This window comes from Pan paniscus, chromosome 1, assembly GCF_029289425.2.
Source record: "Pan paniscus chromosome 1, NHGRI_mPanPan1-v2.0_pri, whole genome shotgun sequence".
In the NCBI taxonomy this organism is placed as follows: domain Eukaryota; kingdom Metazoa; phylum Chordata; class Mammalia; order Primates; family Hominidae; genus Pan; species Pan paniscus.
In genome coordinates this window covers 153,202,335-153,225,010 of record NC_073249.2, presented here as the reverse complement: position 1 = coordinate 153,225,010, position 22,676 = coordinate 153,202,335, and the positions used below count along the sequence as shown (strand labels likewise).

The following is a 22,676-nucleotide window of genomic DNA, read 5'->3' as shown; positions in this document are numbered from 1 at the left end:
GATCCTTAAAGATCCAATAAACTGATTTTGAAACTATGGTAACCACTATGTGTACCTTTGTTATCATCAGGGAATATGATCTATATTCTAATCATTTTTCTTACCAACTTACGGAATATATATATATATATGAATACACCCTCTCCAACACACACACAAATGTTTTAAAGTAAGCAATGCCTTTTTTAAGCACCTATATTTCCTCATAATAGTTTATCTCCTTGATTGGCAATAAAATAAAAAGTACAGTCATGCATTTCTTAACAGAAGAACATGTCTCTGACTTCCTTTTTAAAGATTATTATAAAAATGCCTTATTTTAAGTTCTTTACTTTTGTATTGGTATACTTACACCAAAATGATATTTTTGATTATTTTTTGTGGTATTTAAATATGAAAAACACTTTAGAATATATATGTTTTCTAACAGTTGTCTTAATGATCAACAATGTGTATCTAAACAAAGGTTTAATCAAATGACAGTATAGTCGGCATTAAATAAAATGGGTAGAAGTAGCAACATCTTAAAAAATGTATGGATAGTTTTTACCTGGTAAATAATGATAATCAGAATATTTTGTTTTCCTTAATGTAAAGTTAAAGGGATATAATTCTGAGGCACTGGATCTTGTGGGATTTCTCAGCTCTGGATTGTTTATACTTACTGCCAGGCAATCTCACCAGATAAAAGTAAGGGTGTGAAAGGCCAAGTATCTGGGAGAAGTATTATTTAAGAGCTCAAGCCACTTGACCTACTGACTTATAAAACGATAATAATTTGAGTATATTGACAATCTGTACTTCATTAAGAGAATAATGTTGTTTCAACTCCATTTAACTTTTGCATCTCTGAATGTTATGCTTTTCTACAAGAAAATGGGCTGCCATGGGAGCCTTCGTAGGTCCTGACTGAATGAGTAACTCCTCTCATTTATACTTGTCGTTAAGGGTCAGAGAATCTTTTCAACATAGACTAACCCACCAGGACACATAATTAGAGCCATAACATGGTTTGTGTCAAAATTAATCATACTTAGTGTTTAAAACAATCCGTCCTGAAGGAGGAGATTATATCGGCTTATTTTGTGATAATTTTGAGGATGCACTTGATAAATACTAATAAACTCTTTTTCAGAGGAAGACTTACAGATAATTGTACTTGGCCAAAGAAGGGTTGACATATGTCATTTATGTCATAGAAAAAAAAAATAGGCCTAATTCTAAACAACATTGAATGTAGACTTCATTATGTGCTTTGGGCAAGTGTCCAATTTGACACCATTTTTTCCCCTATTAAGAGTAGATTTTCTTATTGAAAGAAACATTTTTTAGAAATGTGAATGGTTATAGAGTATTACTCATAGGAATTAAAAATGTCTTTTCTGCCCAAGGCAAAATGACATTGCCAATCCCATCATAACTCTAAGCAATTATAATATAATAGTAATTGTGTGCATGAAGATGAGTGTGATAAGTAAAGGATACAATGGTTGTTTAGAAATACACACACACACAGGCATCCACTATTTTCTTTGAAATATTACAAATTATTAAATATTTCTCTTGTAGTCCTTAAGGACTATATGGTACCATATTTGGCTTCCAATGGTGTCAATAAGTCACTGTTCTTTCACTGCCTATAGAATGGCAGAGTACAGAGTGATCATTTTTAAGGAGATTACCCAGAAGCTACACAGATCACCTCTCTTCACACACTGCCTTTTCTCAAACTTAAATAAATAATCCCTTATAGATTTAAGAGAGACTAGAAAATACAGCCTGTACCTAGGGGAATAAATTAATATGTGTGGTTAATATTCAAAGGGTCCTATTACCAAATAAAATAAGAGATATTCGATACTGAGGCATGTTTGTAGTTTATACCTTATGGAAGTTAGAAGATTTTTTGGCTGCTAAGTATCTGTCCTTTTTCCAGCACTCCAAATTTCCTGTGTGGAACCATGCTTTTTCCACTTTTTCTCTGGAAGATTTCATTTGATTTTCATTACCTGATTGCAGGAGTGGAGCATTTTACCTAGGTCTATCAATTAGAATGATTTTATCTTGAGGGCCATAGTGATTGATTCTGCACTGGGTGTTAAACTGACCTAGGTTCAAATAAATACTCTTTCATTGTTGACAGGAACTAAATTCTTTTCCATTTGATGTGACTATAAAGCATGATTGCTTTGATGCTATTAGGGGCCATTTAGCCATAACATGGAGCCTAACAATGAAGCCAATACAGAGCAAACCCAAACCAAACAATAGAGATAGACAAGGTTTTAATTACCTTCTATGAGCCCTGTAACCAATCCTTTTTAAACTGGTATTTATCTGCAGACATTTCAGCTATATAAGTCAAAACATACTTGTCAAGACTTAATTGATAAAAAGCATTATAAGGAAGCACATAAGTGAGAAGAGAATTAATTTTTTGGTAAGTTTTTAGATGATAACTCTAAAATACAATGGAGTAAACTAAGTGTTTACCCCGTAAGCACTTTCTTCAATTATGCAGAATTTTGAAATTTTTTTCATGGGTTAGCTTAGTTCATCTGGGCTGCTATAACAAAATACCATAAACTGGCTAGCTTATAAACAACACAAATTTATTTCTCACGGTTCTGGAGGCTGGGATCTCCAAGATCAAAGCATCAGTAGGTCTGGTGAAGGTCTGCTTTCAGCTTCACAGGGAGGATTTTCTCTGTGCATCCTCCCATGGTGGAAGGGGCAAAACAACTCTCTGAGGCCTCTTTTTTAAAATAATTAGATTTTATTTTATTTTTTATTCTTCTAACCTTTATTTTAGGTTCAGGGGTACACATATGTGTTTGTTACAGGGTAAATTGCATGTCGTGGGGGTTTGTTGTACAGATTATTTTGTTACCCAGGTAATAGGTAGTTTTTCAATCCTCACCCTCTTCCCACCCTCCACCCTTAAGTAGGGCCCGGTGTGTGTTGTTCCCTTTTTGTGTCCATGTGTACTCAATGTTTATGTTTCACTTATAAGTGAGACGTGTAGTATTTGGTTTTCTGTTCCTGTGTTAATTCGCTTAGGATAATAGCCTCCAGCTCCAATCATGTTACTGCAAAAGACATGATCTCATTCTTTTCTATGGCTGTGTACTATTTGATGGTGTATATTTACCAAATTTCCTTTATCCAGTCCACCATTGATGGGCATTTACGTTGATTCTATGTCTTTGTTATGGTGAATAGTGCTGCAATGAACATAATGCATGTGTCTTTATGGTAGAATAATTTATATTCCTTTCGTTGTCTACCCAGTAATGAGATTGCTGCGTCGAATAGGAGTTTTTGTTTTATCTTCTCTGAGAAATTGCCAAACTGCCTTCCCCAGTAGCTGAAGTAGTTTACACTCCCACCAGCAGTATATAAGTGTATCACATAAATCTAACTAAAAATGAAAAACGTATGATTATCTCAATAGATATCTATGGAGATATCTATTGAAATATTATCTCAATATTTCATGCATGAAAAGCTTTCAATAAAATTCAACAACATTTCATGTTAAAAACCCTAAACAAACTAGGCATTGAGAGAATATACCATTGAATAGGCAAAAGCTTAAAGCATTCCTCTTGAGAATTGTAACAAGACAAGAATGCACACTCTCAACATTCCAATTCAACATGTTACTGAAAGTCCTAGCCAGAGCAATCAGGCAAGAGAAAGAAATAATATACATCCAAATAGGAAGAGAGTAAGTCAAACTCTTTGCAGATGGTATGATCTTATACTTAGAAAGCCCCACAGTCTCTGTCCAAAAGCTCCCAGAGCTGATAAACAACTTCAGCAAAGTTTCAGGATACAAAATCAGTGCACAAACATTAGTAGCATTTCTGTATGTCAACAACATCCAAGCTGAGAGCCAAATTAACAATGCAATATCATCACAATAGCCACAAAAAGAATAAATATCTAGGATTACATCTAGGATTACAGCTAACCAGAAAGTAAAAGCTCTCTACAGTGATAGTTACAAAATACTGCTGAAATAAATCAGAGATGGCACAAACAAATGGAAACACATTCCATGCTCATGAATGAGAAGAATCAATATTGTTAAAATGGCCATACTGGCCAAAGCAATTTACAGATTCAATGCTATTTCTATCAAACTACCAATGACATTTTTCACAGAATTAGAAAAAGAAGATTCTAAAATTTATATGAAACCAAAAAAGAGCCACAACAGTGAAATCAAACCTATGAAAAAAGAACAAAGCAGGAGCCATCACACTACCCAACTTCAAACTATGCTACAAGGCTACAGTAACCAAAAAAGCATGGCACTGGTACAAAACAAACAAATAGACCAATGGAACAGAATAGAGAACCCAGAAATAAAGTCATACACCTACAACCATCTGATTTTTGACAAAGTTAACAAAAACAAGCAATGGGGAAAAGAATCCCTATTCAATAAATGGTGCTGGGATAAGTGACTAGCCACATGCGTAAGATTGAAAACGGACCCCTTCTTTTCACCATATATAAAAATCAAATTAAGATGAATGAAAGACTTAAAGATAAAACCTTAAACTATAAAATTCATAGAAGATAACATTGGAAATGACATTTGATGAATAAAAGACTTAAAGATTAAACCTTAAACTATAAAAACCGTAGAAGATAACATTGGAAATGACATTTTGGACCTAGGTCCTGGCAAAGATTACATGATGATGATACCAAAAGCGATTGCAACACAAATAAAAATTGACAAATAGAAACTGATTGCAGAGCTCCTGGAAGGCAAAATAAAACAAAACAAAACAAAAACAAAATTAAAAAAAACCCAAACCAACAACCAAGAACAACACAACAAAACCCTATTAAGAGAGTAAATGGGCAACCTACAGAATTGGAGAAAATATTTGCAAACTATGCATCCAACAAAGGCCTAATGTCTACAATCTAAAAGGAACTTAAATCAACAAGCAAAAAGCAAACCTCATTAAAAATGGGCAAATAATGTGAACAGACACTTCCAAAAAGGAGACATACAGGCATACAACAAGCACATGAAAAAATATTCAACATCACTAATCATTACAGGAACACAAATCAAAACCAAAATGAGATACCATCTTACACCAATCAGAATGACTATTATTAAAAAGTCAAAAAATAACAGATGCTGCCAAGGTTGTGAAGAGAAGGTGAGCCTCTTTTTTAAGAGCACTAATTCCAATCATGAGGGTTTCAACCTCACGACATATAATCACCTCTCAAAGGTTTCATGTCCCAATTCCATCACTTTGGGTGTTAGAATTTTAATATATAAATTTGGATGGTGGGATCAAAACACAAATAGATCATAGCATGGGTAAAAAAAACATTTTCAACAAAGACACTTCTAGCTCACCTTATATGAACTTACAATATTAAAATAGTATTTTTCTAAAGTGCTTAAATAAAATGATTCTTTTTTTCTCATATTAGTAACAATTCTACACTGTTGCAGCATGTAATACAATTATTTTAAGATTTAGCTCAAACAGAAAAGTAAAATCTCTTCCAAGAAGTTTCATTTGGCTTTTCTTGTTACTTAGTTCTCTTATCTTTTCTATGCTGTATGTATACCACTGTATTGTCACTCAATTATATTGAAATTACTTGTTTAATTGCCTGTTTTTATCACTTCCATGTGCTTAATACATCTTCATACTCTCAAGGCCAATAATAACGCCTGGCACATAGCAGGAATTCAATTTTTTTAACATAAACTGTTTTTGAAGCTGCTTTAGTTTCACAGTATAAAAAACTGAGCAGAATATACAGACAGTGCCCATACATATACTCCCTGCCCTCACGTACCTACAGCCTCCCTCACTGTCAATTTCCTGACACTCCCATAGTGTTATTTGTTAATAATGAACCTACTTTGTCACATCAGGATCACTCAAACTCCATACTAGACATTAATTAGGGTTCATTCTTGGTTTTGTACATTCTATGGGTTTTGACAAATGTATAATGACATATATTCACCATTATAATATCATATGGAATAGTTTCACTGACCTGAAAATCAGTGCACTGCTTCTTGATTTCTTCCTCCTCCCAACACCTGGCAATGACTGATATTTTTAGTGTCCCATAGTTTTGTGTTTTCCAAAATGTTATATATTTGGAATAATATAGTATGTAGCCTTTTCAAATTGGCTTTTTTCATTATGTTATACTTATTTAAGATTCTTCCATGTCTTTTCTAGGCTAGATAGCTCATTTTGTTTTAGCACTGAATAAAATAATTCATTGTTAGGATGTACCACAGTTTCTTTATCCATTCATCCATTCACCTACTGAAGACATCTTAGTTTATTCCAAGTTTGGGCCTTTATGAATAAAGTTGCTATTAACATCCATATACAGGTGTTTGTGCAGATACAAGTTTGCAACTCCTTTGGGGAAAAATTGAGGGGTGTGATTGCTGGATCATATATAAAGAGTATGTTTTACTTTGCAAGAAACTTGCAACCTGTCTTTCAGGCGGCTGTTTGCACTACCACCAGCAATAAGTAAAAGTCTCTCTTGTTCTACATCCTTCCCAGCATTTGGTGTTGACGGTGTTTTGGATTTTAGCCATTTTAACAGGTGTTAGTGGCATCTCATTCTTGTTTTTGTTTGCAGTTCCCCAATGACATGGTACTGTGCATCTTTTCATATGCATATTTGCTATCTTCTTTAGTGAGCCGCGGTCTGTTCAAACCTTTTGCTCATCTCATTTTTAATTCAGTTTGTTTGCTTTTGCATTGCTTTAAGTGTTCTTTATGTATTTTAGATAAGAGTTCTTTATCAGATATGTCCTTTGCAAAGATTTTTCTCCACCCGCAACTTGTCTTATTATTCTCATGACAGTGTTTTTCACAGAGCGTAAGTTTTTATTTATTTTAATAAAGTCCAGTTTTTCCATGATTTTATTTATGACATGATATCTAAAAAGTATTCAGCATACCCAAGGTCATCTAGATTTTCCTGTATGCTATCTTCTAGAATTCTTATAGTTTTACATTTTACACTTAGGCATATGACCTTTTCTGAGTTTATTTTTGTGAAGGATTTTGCTCTAGCACCATTTGTTGAAAAGACTATATTTTCTAATGTTTTGTTGTTGATGGCTGAATTATCAATATTTTTTAACTTTTAAGTTCAAGAGTATATGTGTAGCCTTATTACATAGGTAAAATTTTGTTGTGGGGGTTCGTGGTACAGATTATTTCATCATGCAGGTATTAAGCCTAATACCAATTAGTTATTTTTCCTGATCTTCTCCTCCCTTCTTCCCTCCACCCTTTGATAGGCCCCAGTTTGTGTTGTTCTTCTCTGTGTGTCCACGTGTTCTCATCATTTAGCTCTCACCCATAAGTGAGAACATACCACACACCTACAACTATCTGATCTTTGACAAACCTGGCAAAAACAAGAAATGGGAAAATGATTCCTTATTCAATAAATGATGCTGGGATAACTGGCTAGCCATATGCAGAGGATTGAAATTAGACTCCTTCCTTATACCATATACAAAAATTAACTCAGAATGGATTAAAAACTTAAATATAAAACTCAAAACTATAAAAACCCTGGAAGACAATCTAGCCAATACTATTCTGGATATAGGAACAGGCAAAGATTTCATGATGAAGACAACAAAAGCAATTACGACAAAAGCAAAAACTGACTAATCATATCTAATTAAACTAAAGAGCCTCTGTGTATCAAAAGAAACTATCAACAAAGTGAACAGACAGCCTACAGAATGGGCGAAAAGTTTTGCAAACTACACATGTGATAAAGGCCTAATATCCAACAACTGTATTTTCTCTATTGTAATGCCTTCACTCCTTGTCAAAGATAAGTTGACTATATTTATGTGGGTCTATTTCTGAGCCTTCTATTCTGTCTATTGTCATTGTCTATTTGTCTGTTTTATGGCCAATACTAAATTGTCTTGATTATTGTAGATTTATAGTGGGTCTGAATTTAAATATTGTCTTTGCTATTTTTCATTATTGTGTTGGCTATTCTGGATCTTTTGCCTTTCCACATAAACTGAGGTCAATAAATTGTGAATAAGTGGAATTAAGCATTTGCATGTACTTATCTCACCGATTCTAAAGTCTTTGTAATAGAGATGGGCTTTCCCTCATGGAAAATACAATAATCCTGATTCATCATCAATGGGATATAGGAGTTAAAATTTCATGACCACTTTGTCAATAACAATAAAACAAGTGTCCTATTATCTCTCATTTAATAGTCTTGTATCTTATTTTGAGTTAGCTGGCTGAGCTAGACTTAGAGCTTAATTTATGTCTGTGCAAAGTAAAGGAATGGACAAAAATATGGATTGTAGCCTTATATATTGATAGAAGTGATTATATTTCAACTTTAATTTTGTATGCTTGAAGATAGCTCTGGTAAATGAACTGGAATAGAGTCCTGCACTTCCATTTAGAAAATCTGGTCCAGTCCTGCTATTTGCTGTATAATTAACTGTTTAATCTTAGAAAACTCCTTACCTACCCACACCCAGTTCAACCAAAAGCAAACTTTGTTTTATAGCCTGGAACAATGTTTTTTCCATAAAACAGAAGTTGTTTCTAACATTAGAATATCTAATACATGTGAAACTGTATCCTTTGGGTATAAGGGAGGTATACATAGGTAGTGATTTTTATTTGATTGGTTGCACAGTAGTATTCCTCAATCCCTTTGTTTTTAAATAGTACTGTTTCTGTGATGAGATAATATAGCCTCTTAGTAAAAATCTGTTCCTAAATGTCCCAAACTCTACCAAATATATGAAGAGTGGGAAGAACAGGCATCTTGAAACAGAGAGGCAGCTTTCTGCATTTACTATCATTTTGAACATTAAATTCCTGAGGAAAGCAAAAATCTGTATAATAGGTGACATGGTTTGGCTGTGTCCCCACTAAATCTCAACTTGAATTATATCTCCCAGAATTCCTACATGTAGTGGGAGGGAGCCAGGGGGAAGTAATGAAATCATGGGGGCCAGTCTTTCCTGTGCTATTCTCATGATATGAATAAGTCTCACGAGATCTGATGGGTTTAGCAAGTTTCTGCTTTTACTTTCTCCTCATTTTTCTCTTGCCATTGCCATATAAGAAGAGCCTTTCACCACCCGCCATGATTCTGAGGAATGGCCAAGCTATGTGGAACTGTAAGTCCCATTAAACCTCTTTTTCTTCCCAGTCTTGGGTATGTTTTTATCAGTAGCATGAAAATGGACTAATACAGTAAATTGGTACCAGTAGAGTGGGGCACTGCAGAAAAGATACCCAAAAAATGTGAAAGTGACAAATGGAACTGGGTAACAGGCTGAGGCTGGAACAGTCTGGGGGGATCAGAAAAAGACAGGAAAAAGTGGGACATTTTAGAACTTCCTAAAGACTTGTTGAATGGCTTTCACCAAAAGCCTGATAATGATATAAACAATAAGGTCCAACTGAGGTGGTCTCAGATGGAGATGAGGAACTTGGGAACTGGAGCAAAGGTGACTTTTGTTATATTTTAGCAAAGATACTCGTGGCATTTTGCCCCTGCCCTAGAGATTTGTGGAACTTAGAACTTGAGAGAGATGATTTAGGGTATCTGGTGGAAAGGATTTCTAAACAGCAAAACATTCAGGAGGTGACTTGGGTACTCTTAAAGGCATTCAGTTTTAAAAGGGAAACAGAGCATAAAAATTCAGAAAACTTGCAGCCTCACTATGTGAGAGAAAAGAAAAATCCATTTTCTGGGGAGAAATTCAAGCCAGCTGCAGAAATTTGCAAAAGTAGCAATGAGCCAAATGTTAATCCCCAATACCATGGGGAAAATGTCTCCAGGCCTTGTCAGAGACCTTCACGGCAGCCCCTCACATCACAGACCCAGAGGCCCAGGAGGAAAATGTGGTTTAGTGGGCCGGGCCCGGGGTCCCTGTGCTGTGTGCAGCCTAGGGACTTGATGCCCTGTGTCCCAGATGCTCCAGCTGTGGCTGAAAGGGGCCAAAGAGCTTAGGCTGTCACTTCAGAGGGTGGAAGCCCCAAGCCTTGGCAGCTTCCATGTGTTGTTGAGCCTGTGGATGCACAGAAGTCAAGAATTGAGGTTTGGGAATGTCCCCTAGATTTCAGAAGATGTATGGAAACACCTGATGCCCAGGCAAAAGTTTGCTGCAGGGGCAGGGTCCTCATGGAGAACCTCTGCTAGAGCAGTGTGGAAGGGAAAAGTGGGGTCAGAGCCCCCACACAGAGTTCCTACTGGGGCATGGCATAGTAGAACTGTGAGAAGAGGGCCACCGTCCTTCAGACCCCAGAATGGTAGATCCACCAACAGCTTGTACCATGTGCCTGGAAAAGCTGCAGGCACTCAATGCCATCCCATGAAAGCAGCCAAGAGGGAGGCTGTCCCCTGCAAAGCCACAGGGTCAGAGCTGCCCAAGTCCATGGGAACCCAGCTCTTGCATCAGTGTGACCTGGACGTGAGACCTGGAGTCAAAAGAGATCATTTTGGAGTTTTAAAATTTGCCCCGCTGGATTTCAGACTTGCATGGGCCCTGTAACCCTTTTGTTTTGGCCAATTTCTCCCATTTGGAATGGCTGTATTTACCCAATACCTGTACCCCCATTGTATCTAGGAAGTAACAAGGTTGCTTTTGATTTTACAGGCTCATAGGCAAAAGGGACTTGCCTTGTCTCAGATGAGACTTTGGATCGTGGACTTTTGGGTTAATGCTGAAATGAGTTAAGACTTTCGAGACTTTTGGGAAGGCATGATTGGTATTGAAATGTGAGGGCATGAGATTTGGAGGGGCCAGGGGTGGAAGGATATGGTTTGGCGGTGTCCCCACGAAATCTCAACTTGAATTGTATCTCCCAGAATTCCCACGTATTGTGAGAGGGACTCAGAGGGAGGCAATTAAATCATGAGGGCTGGTCTTTCCTGTGCTATTCTCATGATAGTGAATAAATCTCATGAGATCTGATGGGTTTATGAGGGATTTTGCTTTTGCTTCTTTCTCATTTTTCTCTTGCTGCCACCATGTAAGAAGTGACTTTCACCTTCTGCCCATGTTTCTGAGGCCTCCCCAGCCATGTGGAATTGTGGAATCTCACTTCATTTCATTCATTTGATCTTCAATCACTGATGCCCTTTCTTCCAGTTGATCGAATTGGCTACTGAAGCTTGTGCATTCGTCACATAGTTCTCGTGCCATGGTTTTCAGCTCCATCAGGTCCTTTAAGGACTCTCTGCATTGGTTATTCTAGTTAGCCATTCATGTAATCTTTTTTCAAGGTTTTTAACTTCTTTGCGATGGGTTCGAACTTCCGTTAGCTCAGAGAAGTTTGATCGTCTGAAGCCTTCTTCTCTCAACTCGTCAAAGTCATTCTCCATCCAGCTTTGTTCCATTGCTGGTGAGGAGCTGCGTTCCTTTGGAGGAGGAGAGGCACTCTGATTTTGAGAATTTTCAGTTTTTCTGTTCTGTTTTTTCCCCATCTTTGTGTTTTTATCTACCTTTGGTCTTTGATGATGGTGACATACAGATGGGGTTTTGGTGTGGATGTCCTTTCTGTTTGTTAGTTTTCTTTTTAATGGTCAGGACCCTCAGCTGCAGGTCTGTTGGAGTTTGCCGGAGGTCCACTCCAGACCCTGCTTGCTTAGGTATCAGCAGCAGAGGCTGCAGAACAGTGAATATTTTGCTGAACAGCATATGTTGCTGTCTGATGGTTCCTCTGGAGGTTTCATCCCAGTGGGGTACCCGGCCTTGTGAGGTGTCAGTCTGCCCCTACTGGGGGGTGCCTCCCAGATAGGCTACTTGGGGGTCAGGGACTCACTTGAGGGGGCAGTCTGTCCGTTCTCAGATCTCAAACTCCATGCTGGGAGAACCACTACTCTCTTCAAAGCTGTCAGACAGGGACATTTAAGTCTGCAGAGGTTTCTGCTGCCTTTTGTTCGGCTATGCCTTGCCCCAAGGCAGGCAGGCCTCCTTGAGCTGTGGTGGGCTCCACCCAGTTCCAGCTTCCTGACCGCTTTGTTTACCTACTCAAGCCTCGGCAATGGAGGGTGCCCCTCCCCCAGCCTCACTGCTGCCTTGCAGTTTGATCTCAGACTGCTGTGCTAGCAGTGAGCAGGGCTCTGTGGGTTTGGGACCCTCCAAGCCATGCACAGGATATAATCTCCTGGTGTGCCATTTGCTAAGACCATTGGAAAAGCGCAGTATTAGGGTGGGAGTGACCCAATTTTCCAGGTGCCGTCTGTCACCGCTTTGCTTGGCTATGAAAGGGAATTCCCTGACCCCTTGCACTTCCCGGGTGAGGTGATAGCTCACATTGCTTCAGCTCATGCTCGGTGCACTGCACCCACTGTCCTGCACCCACTGTCCAACAAGCCCCAGTGAGATGAACCCGGTACCTCAGTTGGAAATGCAGAAATCACATGTCTTCTGCGTCACTCACACTGGGAGCTATAGACTGGAGCTGTTCCTATTTGGCCATCTTGGAACCTGCCAAGTGTTTTTTCTAAAGAAGTGGTATTTGTATGTCTTTTTATAAGCATTTGTACAGTTTTTTATATAAGTGATTTTAAAATGATGAATTTGGCACGTTTTCCTCTACAGTCATTTATTATTAATACCATTGATGATTTTAAGCCATGAGTTCTTTACACTAGGTGTTATTTTATTTATTTGCACAAAGACTGTAGGAAAAGGCTAAAAAGAAAGATAATGAGCAAAGTTAACTACTGTATGTTTGGGGGTTGGAAATGCAAGCTTTTTCATAAGTTAATATAAAATGATGTATTTTATTATTTTATTTCTGAAAAGACAAGTAATAAATTTAAAATTATTCATCCAAAATACCCAATAAAAAGCATTTCTCTATCTTAGTGCATTGATATTATATACTCAATCTTTTAATACATTTCATGTCATTATTTAGAAAATTGCATTATTCCTTTCGACCAAAGGGAGAGTCAGAATAGCTTTAAAAAACTGATAATAAGAAATGGATGGTTTAGAAATAACCTTCCAATATTCAGATAATCTGTCACCAAAAATAAAATAATATGTGACAATTGTTGAGCTCTTACTTAATTTGGAGCAATGTGTTAAGCACTTTCTAGGTGAAAATAGGTGTTAAAAATCAGATCTGGAAGTACAAAAGAATATTTCTGCCTGTGGAGATATGATAAAAAAATCTTTTTGGAGGGTTTCTTTTTTTTTTCCCAGGGACAAAAACATGGAAAATAGGGGTATATCAGATAAAGTAAAAAATGGACCTGAGGCTGAAAAAAACATAGGGGTCAGAAGTTTGAACTTGATCTTAAATGGAACAGGGAGACTCTGCAACTGTGGATGCATACACACAAATTTGTATTTGGAGATGACAATTCGTTATATTGCAACATTCTGAGTATATAGTAATATAATCCAGAATTAAAGCACTAGCCATAATAACTGAAAGAAGAGGGTATATATATATTTTTAAATCTCAAAGTAGAAGTGCAATTATTTGGTGACAAAATGGATATAGATGATCATGAACAACAACAACAAAAAGATGACTCTGGAGATTCTAATTTGTCAAACTAGAATTTCTTATTATTGAAAAATTATTAAAATCAAGTGTATTGATGGCAAAATAGTTTCATCTGAGATGTTTTAAACCTCTCAAATGTTAGAATTTCACATAGACTAGATCAAACGCAGCAGTAATTAGTAATGTTACTAAAGCATAAATGATTCCTCTGATTTGCCCTTGTGAATTATGAAATAGTAGCTCTCAGAATATAACTTTTCTCCTAGCAACTTAGTGATATTATAAGAATTATAAAGAGAAGATTTAAAAAATACACAAGTTCTAAATTATGCCCAGATTTTGTTATACCATGAGGGGCTGTGGAGTAGGAGGCGATGAGTGGTGATATTTGTCTGTATTTCTCTTCCTCACCTCCAGCTGGAAATTAATGTATTATAACAATAACAAATAAAATATAACAAAATGATGTGTATTCATCATGCAAAGTAGAGATATGAGTGTGTGTTTTAATGATCTAGTCAACTTCTGAATTTGGAACATATGGTGAAGATAGAAAAAAATATGATCTGACTATAAATTTGCTGATCAGTTGGTACTATGAATATATTGCTCTACACATCTTGGGCACTTGAGAAATGTTCATTTAAAAAATGAAATTGAAAACCTGTGTTTTCAAATGTTCCCTTATCACATTCATACAATTTTGGTCATAGAGTATGCATATTAACAATTGCAAAGAAGAAATTTAATTATGAGAAGACACTGATGTGCTGAAAAGATCACTGGCTTGAAGTCGGATAGCTCTGGATTCCAGTGCTGGCTTTTTTACTAGAGTTATGTGACCTTGAAAAAATATGTATTGAAAGTCATTTTCTTCATTTAAAATGCTAGGATAGTACAATATAACTCATTGTCATTGGGTTCTTGGAAGGATTAGCTTAGATATCACACATAAAAAACACTTAGAAAAAATCTGTGCCAGATGTGGTGGCACACACCTGTAATCCCAGCTACTTGGGAGGCTGAGGCAGGAGAATCACTTGAACCTGGGAGGTGGAGGTTGCAGTGAGCCAAGATTGCACCATTGTACTCCAGCCTGGGCAACAAGAGCAAAACTCGGTCTCAAAAAAAAAAAACACCCAAATCCGTGCCCTCTAAATTAAAATAAAACATTACAAAAACACAGGTCTGAATTAACTTGTCAATAATGTAGCCATTAATATTGAATATTTACTATTAACATAATCAGAATGAATCTGATACGGTTCGACTGTGTGCCCGTGCAAATCTCATTTTGAATTGTAGCTCTCATAATTCCCACCTGTTGTGAGAGAGACCCTGTGGGAGATAATTGAATCATGGAGGCGGTTTCCTTCATGTTGTTCTCATGGTAGTGAATAAATCTCATGAAATCTGATGGTTTTATTAAGGGGAAATCCCTTTCACTCGGCTCTCTCTTTTCACCTGCCACCATGTAAGACATGCCTTTTGCTTTCTGCCATGATTGTGAGGCCTCCCCACCTACGTGGAACTGTGACTACATTAAACCTATTTTTCTTTATAAATTACCCAGTTTCAGGTATGCCTTTATCATTAGTGTGAGAACAGGCTAATACAAAATCATCTGTGTGACTATGGGTTTTTTGTTTGTTTGTTTGTTTTTTGAGATGCAGTTTCACTCTGTTGCCCAAGCTGGAGTACAGTGGTGCAATCCTGGCTTACTGCAACCTCTGCCTCTCAGGTTCAAGTGATTCTCCTGCCTCAGACTCCTGAGTAACTGGACTTACAGGTGCATGCCAAGATGCTCAGCTAATTTTTTGTATTATTAGTAGAGACTGGGTTTCACCATGTTGGCTAGGCTGGTCTCAAACTCCTGACCTCAAGTGATCCACCCACCTCAGCCCCCAAAATGCTGGGATTACAGGTGTGAGCCATCATGCTCAGCCTTCTGTGTGATCATATTTAAAACAAACATGGAAACACAAAGCAAAATTAAAATAAACAAACAAAAACAACAGCAACACCAAAAGAATGACCTCATTAGTTTTAATAAGCTCAAGAGATGGTTTCCATAATTCTATACTAAGACCACAAGTATCACTGGAAATATGTTGTTGAATATGTACAAAACGCCAATAATAATTATGCCATTCTTCTTCTTCAGCTGTTCAGTTTGAAATAATGTTGGGTTTACTGAAAAGTCACAAAAAATATTAGGGAGAAATTCCATATACCATACACTCAGATACACCTATTTTTATTTTACTACATTTGCTTTATAATTCATATAAATATATATACATCACACTTATACATAAACACGTCAATGTATGACCATTTTATTTATCTATATATATAAATAGTTGTTCAAGTTTATTTTTTATTTTTGCGCCGCTTGAGAATAGATTACAAACGTCGTATAACCTTATCCATTAATACTGTAGTATATATTTCCAAGGAAGAAAGGTATGTTTTGTATTTCAAAATAAATTAATTTAACATTGATATGTTTACCTTATCTATAACCCACATTCTAATTTTCTCAATAACTTCTTTAGATTAACTGAAGAAGTCTCCATGAGCACAGGTAATAATAAATAAATGCATAACCAACTAACTAAAGTAGTTAATTAACAATGAAGAAAGGAATGTGGATAAATTGTAGAATTAGATAAGCAACATTTTGCAACCAACATAGTAATAATTGATTTGGGCAAGAATTTAAACAGAAATTTGATAATCGCATGGGGAAAAAAGTCAAGCAAATTGAGCAAAATTGACATTACCAGAGAGACATCACGTACCTCCAGATAAAGTACCCTAAAAAAAGGACACAACAAAGTTTTTGTGGTATTTCTACTGGGGAAGCATAACTCAAACTTAATCATAAAATAATATTAAATCATTTATTTTTTAAAAGAAACTTGTAGCAACATCAATTCAGCTGTTATCATCCTATTTTCTAGGCCTAGCACCAGAGACACTTTCCAGAGAAGAATTTGACTTTTCTTTTGCCCCAGACTGGAAAGCATTTAGCATCACGCTGGATGCAGATTATGACTGAGCTCTGGAAGAATTCTTTAAGGAATCAGAGTGGTAGTTGCTTATAATACTCAAGGTCTGTGACTTGTAGGCCTTTTCCTCAACTTGGAGAACGTAAACTAGAAAATAGGAAATTAATAGTTCCTAAAAATAGGCATATATTGCTAGCCATTTTCTCATTAATAATTGTTCCAGAGACAAAAATTTCAACCAAAATTTGCTCAAGCAGCATGTTGTATAGATGGAGAATGTATATGATTCTACCCGTCTGTCAAATTCATAAGTAAAATGACACTCTGCCATGCGAATTAAAACAAACATGCAATGCAGAGAGTGGTTAACTATATTCTCTCCTTCGAGTATATCATAGTCTTATGCACTTGAAAGGAGGATATCACTAAAATTATTTTGAAAATAAAAGTAGATCTTTCCAAATCAACACTCTTGTGTATTTATTGAACACCTGCTTACCTGTCAGAGGACTGTAAACTGTACTGACATCACTATTTAAACCAATTACAGAGATTACCGTTGGAAGTGGACAATCAGTTCTCACCAAATACTCTGAGTTAATATTCAAGTCAGCTCATACTTTCTAAGATTATTAAACTAACATCTTCCTACAAATAGCTTATTCTCATCTTTCATTAGGAGGAAAATTAGTCCTGAGTCCTCCTACCTCCCGGTACCTATCACTCACCTCTTAGTACAATGTTAGATCCTGGGTCCTTCTATCTTTCTGTACCTGTCACACTTATTTGTCATGGTTTGGTAGCGCTTAAGAAAATAATAGAATACAGGTTGCCTCTGTTTTATATTTATAATGAAAACTGCATTGTGAGTCTGGTCACCTGTCAGTTGTACAATACCGCCTTCCTATATGATTTGGGGGATCTAAATACTGACTATGACCTGCTGAGATTTGGGGTTGTGTAATTTTTTTTTCTGCTTCTTTGGCTCTCTCTGGGTCTATTATGACTTGTTTGTTCTCTGTCTGTCCTCTGCCTGTCACTCAAGACTGAAACGACACCTCTTATGCTAAACTGATAACATCAGTATGTGCACCTTTCCTGAAGTTTAAATATAGACCTCATGGCTATACTGTATTTTTAATAGATAAAAATTATTCATTCACTGTAATTACTAAGTGAACTTTTAATACAGGCCATTTCCCTTCTTACCCTCACAGCAATTACCCGCTGTACATGACTGAAAACAATAGCATCCTTTTAAAACCAAAATGGCGATTGATACATATTAGATGCAGAACTATATTGTTTGCAGGTTAGTAACTGTGGGAAGACTGTATTCTTATCTGTTTAATTAATGATGTAGGCTTTTATATTTGGTTTTCATAAGAAATCTGTTGCCTGGTAACAGATTTGCCTGTGGGCTCCCAGAAGAAGCTGGGCTTTCTAAGCAAAGCACCCTGTTGTCTTATAAATAGGGCAGTAAAGCTTGCTCAGACATGCCTTAGGCATTCAGCAGTTCTTTTCCTGTACAAGTATCTGATTCCAGCTGGGAGGTTTCCTTCACCAGACACACTCAAGTGGACAAAGAAAAAGAATAGCCCCAATTTCCATTTTAGCCTAATACTATGAAGAAAGAGAAGAGACCAGAGAGCTATTTGTTCTCATTTCCCAAACTGGCAAAATAAACTACTTTAGAGAAGTATTAATTAGCTGAAAATAAAAATCAATTATAATTCCTGGACAATTTAGCTTTAGGACAAACTAAAGCACAGTGGGACAATGGCAAGCAGTGTAATCAAAACAGAAACACTGAAAAAAATCCTATTTATAAAAATGGATTCTATAAGTTATGTATCTCTGAGCACAAGAAAAGGTTTTGTTCAGTCGGGGTAACTATCCCCTAAGCTACCTTTTATCACTTGTATGAAATTACCTTCTATTTTTTTCTGTACAACTATTGGTTGGTTTGCTTGTTCTCTATGCCAATACAAGTTCCAAGAGTGTAGGATGCTTTCCCTGTTTTTCTTCATCTATGCTCACAATACCTAGAACAGAAGATGACACAGGTATGTGCCCAGTAAGTGCTTTCTGAATAAAAGTACTTTAAATAGTCTATGAGCTCTTTAAGGACAGAGGCAATGTAAAATTCCAAGGTTTTTTAAATTGGTTTTAGTTTTGTTTTATTTTTAAATTTTCACTGCCCAGCACATGATTGTTTTTCAATTAAGTTCTATTAAATGAATGGTAGCATGAGTGAATGGATGGATAGCTGAGTGGGTGGAGGGATGGATGGATGGATGGATGAATGGATGGATGGGATGAATGAATAAATGAAGAAATAAATGAGTGAATGAAGAAAAGAAAGAAGGAAGGAATAATGAAACCTCTTTCCTGGTGAAAACTGAGTTAAAAGCTACTAACATAAAAGGACACCATCTAGTGGTGACTAAATAACAACAGGTGAAAGTAGAAAGCAGACAGTACTGAGGACGTGCTCGAGAAACCAATTTTGACATAATCACTAAATGACTGTGGGTGGGTGGAAGGATCAAAATTGTTGCCATATATTCTAAGAATTTACTATAATTCATATCATCACTAAAATCTGTTTCAAATACATATTTTTACCATTTTAAATTTAGCTACTACTTACTGAGTGCTTAATATATTCTAGGTACTATTTTCAAATTATTTCTAATCTTTAACATATATCTTCTTTCATTCACACTGAGAAAATTAAGACAGGCAAAGACTAAGAGATTTGCAAAGCCTCCATATAAACTAAGTAAAATATACCTGTGCTATGTAAAATATACCCATGTTTTGCAAAATAAATTGAGGAGAAGCATTCTATATATATATGTATTTAAATGATATCAAAATCCAAGTAAATGTTAAGGGTCTAAAGTAAATTTAATATTTAGAATTTACCTGCAACATTGAAAAAATATTGACCATAAAAATGCTAAATCTTTCTTTATCTTAATACCCTGGAATATTTACTTAAGAAGGCAGAAAAATCTTACAAGAATTATATACTAGGTAAGCATGTGTGATGTTTTGTTACTGTTGTTATTGTTATTTTTGTTTTTTGGTATAAATAGTAAAGATTTGATGTCTACATGAAGTACACATAAAAAGTTTAGTCAAATTTTTGGCAAATTAGAGCATTTATTAAGAATGGTTAAAGTCTCAATTACAGAGTATCGAATTTTGGGGGTACTATTAAATATTTCAATACTACCTTCAATTCCTTTAATTACTGCTTAGAGATTTACTAGCAGTTATTTTGTAAAGGGGAGGAGCTTTATAAACAAATGTAAATGACTTTAATGTATCCTATGCTAGCACCACAGCAATGATTTATATTAATATCACTTGTGTCTCAAAGTAAATAATACCTTCTTTTTCTTAAGGCAAGAGTTATTTCTTAAAGTACATTTGTATTTCTAAGCTATATAATTGGCTCTGTTAAAACAGTGGAATAGAAAGAAGTGAAAAATTAAACTCATTTAATAGAAAATATTTTCTCTGTTCTTGAAAATATCTAATCACATCATATATACTAGTGTTGCAACCTGCATGAAGTAGCAAGTAAAATACCCATCTTTCTTTCTATACATTTATAATAGTTCACTCCCAAAATAGCCATTTTGTTGCAGCTGTCATGTTGGAAGCACATCAACTTACTAGCAAGTCTAGGAGGGGATAGTAAGAAACGATGGCAAAGCAATGGTTTCAGAAATATAATGTCACAGATTGAGCCACGTGAAACAGAGCAACCCAACTCATTTAATATAGTATAAGTAAAACTGTTTTATATAAATTTATTTCTTGAAATTCAACTCTTGATTTTGAAGCAAAGCCCATAATCTAAAACTCAGTACCCTCTAAAATGTTATAATACTTTATCATTTATACCATCTGGCCCTTCTGAAAATAGGAGTCTTTCTTATTCCTGGAACTCATAAATCTGTTCATTCAAATATATATCATCATTAATAAGTAATTAATAAATATATATCTATCAAATAAGACTGAAAGTCTTCATTTGCTTTTATTATGCCCTTAGTGATACATCTTTGTAATGCTAAATAAGCTGCCACAGTAGTAGTAGCACTAAATCATGGTGGTTAAGCATGCAGACTAGAATCAGGCTGCCCCAGTTCTAGCACTTGTTAATATTGTGACCTTAGCATTACCATTTTGCATTTTCACAGGCTCATAAAATTAAGATAATAAAAATATATCTGTCTTATGGGATTGCTCTAGAGATTAAGTAAGACCAATGATGTGAGGTATCATTATTAGCTAATTTCAATAGAATAAAAGTAGCATATAAAATATTTTTGGTATATTCTACAGAAAATAAACTTACTCAATTTAATCTAACTGAAATTTTACAAAAGTCATGGGCCTTGTAGTTTACTTCTCATGTAGATACCAATCAAGAAGCAATTTGTCAAGAAAATAGCATGAGCTAGTTCTCTTAGAATCTAGATACCATATAAGTGCATATATGAGTTCAATAACAAAAAGTACCAATACTCAATTTTATTATGATTGAGCTAGAATTGTGAGCCCATTTTTCACAGAACAAAAACAGAAGTCAGATAGGAAGTGTAATTGTAAATGAAATAAGCATTTCACAGAGATCACTTAGATCAAGGACAAAACAAAATTCTAATACCTGGTACCAATTTTCTGAACTTTAAATAAAACCAATTTTTTATACTGGGCCATGAATATTTCTTCCAAAGCATATTTCCTCCAAAAATATTTTCTCTGAAACAATAATAAAAGGCAGGGAGCCAGGCATAGTTGTGCATTTTTAAAACTGTCAAGTTGTAACTTAAAAGAGTAATCCAAATTAAAAAGAGCATTTCAGAAAAAATAGTCTATCAATCCATAGTTAAGTCTCTTCTCTAGTCATCTACAGATGAATATTTTGGAAAATTTCAATTCTTTTCAGTTATCAGATCCTTGATTTTAGACAATACTTAGTATTTGCAGACATTTATGCCAGTTCACTTGTTTGACACAGAAGGCTAACAGACCACCAATATTCATGGTCTTCTACAGTACAACATTTGCTGTCTCTCTTGTATCTAGATGGTGCTATGTGACTAATTCTGGTTAATGAAATATGATCAGAAGTGATAAGTGTCAATTACAGACTGTCATTATTAAGTATACGTGCTCTGCTCTCATTTTTAATCAATTTAAAAACCTAGTTTTACAGATGGTAGCTTCACAAAATGAATGAAGCCTGAATTAGTGAGAGACATCATGTGAAAGAGAGCCACCCTGTTGAGCTACTTGATAAGAACATCAGCATTGGAATTTATATAAACAAAAAATAAAATTTATCATGGTAAACACTTTAATTTGCAGCTTGCTTCTTTAAAAAAGTTAGTCTACCTGAATAATAAAGATGTCTAGACATTTCAGAGACTTTGGAGTCAATTTTCATTACACTATAAAATTGATCAATTATTAACAAGAAAGTTGTTCCTAAGGAACATCATAGGAATAAAAGACCTGTTCTTTGATATGAATTTCTCTAGCATCTTTCCTCCTTTGTATGTCAGGCTTCATTTCATAAAAGTTTTGAAAATTTATGTCTTCGTTACTAAGTATATATATTCAGACTCTATCTTTTAGGAGCTCAGAGACATGTTAAAGAGATGCTGGAAGTACACACAAAGGGCATAGAAGAACAGAAGAGTTGAAATTTCAACCTTCTTTGGTGTATCAGGGAAGTTTTCATCTGATAGTTAATTTTTAAGCTAAAATCTATGAACAGGAGTTTGACAGATGGCCAAGAGGAGTGAAAGATATTTCAGACAGATGGAACCATATGAAAAATGACAGAAAATTAGAAAAGGAATGGTATGGAGATAAGTTCAATAAGGATAAAGTCTGGAGTTCTGGTGGGTAGTACTGGGGAGGGGAAATAGACAGGTAGAGAAGTGAAGGTATGGTTATCAAATTAACAGGCTAGATTGGAGTCAGGGTTGTAAGATGGCATAAGTCTTACTTAAAAATTTATTTCCACAGACCTTATATAAGTTTCTTTCATAGT

At 35.5% G+C, this 22,676-nt stretch overlaps 1 long non-coding RNA gene across 1 annotated transcript in view; it reads left to right on the top strand.

Moving 5' to 3' along the window:
- The first annotated feature begins 18,570 nt into the window (after positions 1-18,570).
- LOC130541789 (uncharacterized) overlaps positions 18,571-22,676 on the top strand; it is a 64,096-nt gene continuing 59,990 nt past the window's right edge. Inside the window, exon 1 of the long non-coding RNA XR_010109733.1 lies at positions 18,571-18,668. This is a non-coding gene — a long non-coding RNA (uncharacterized LOC130541789). The remainder of the gene's footprint in view (positions 18,669-22,676) is intronic.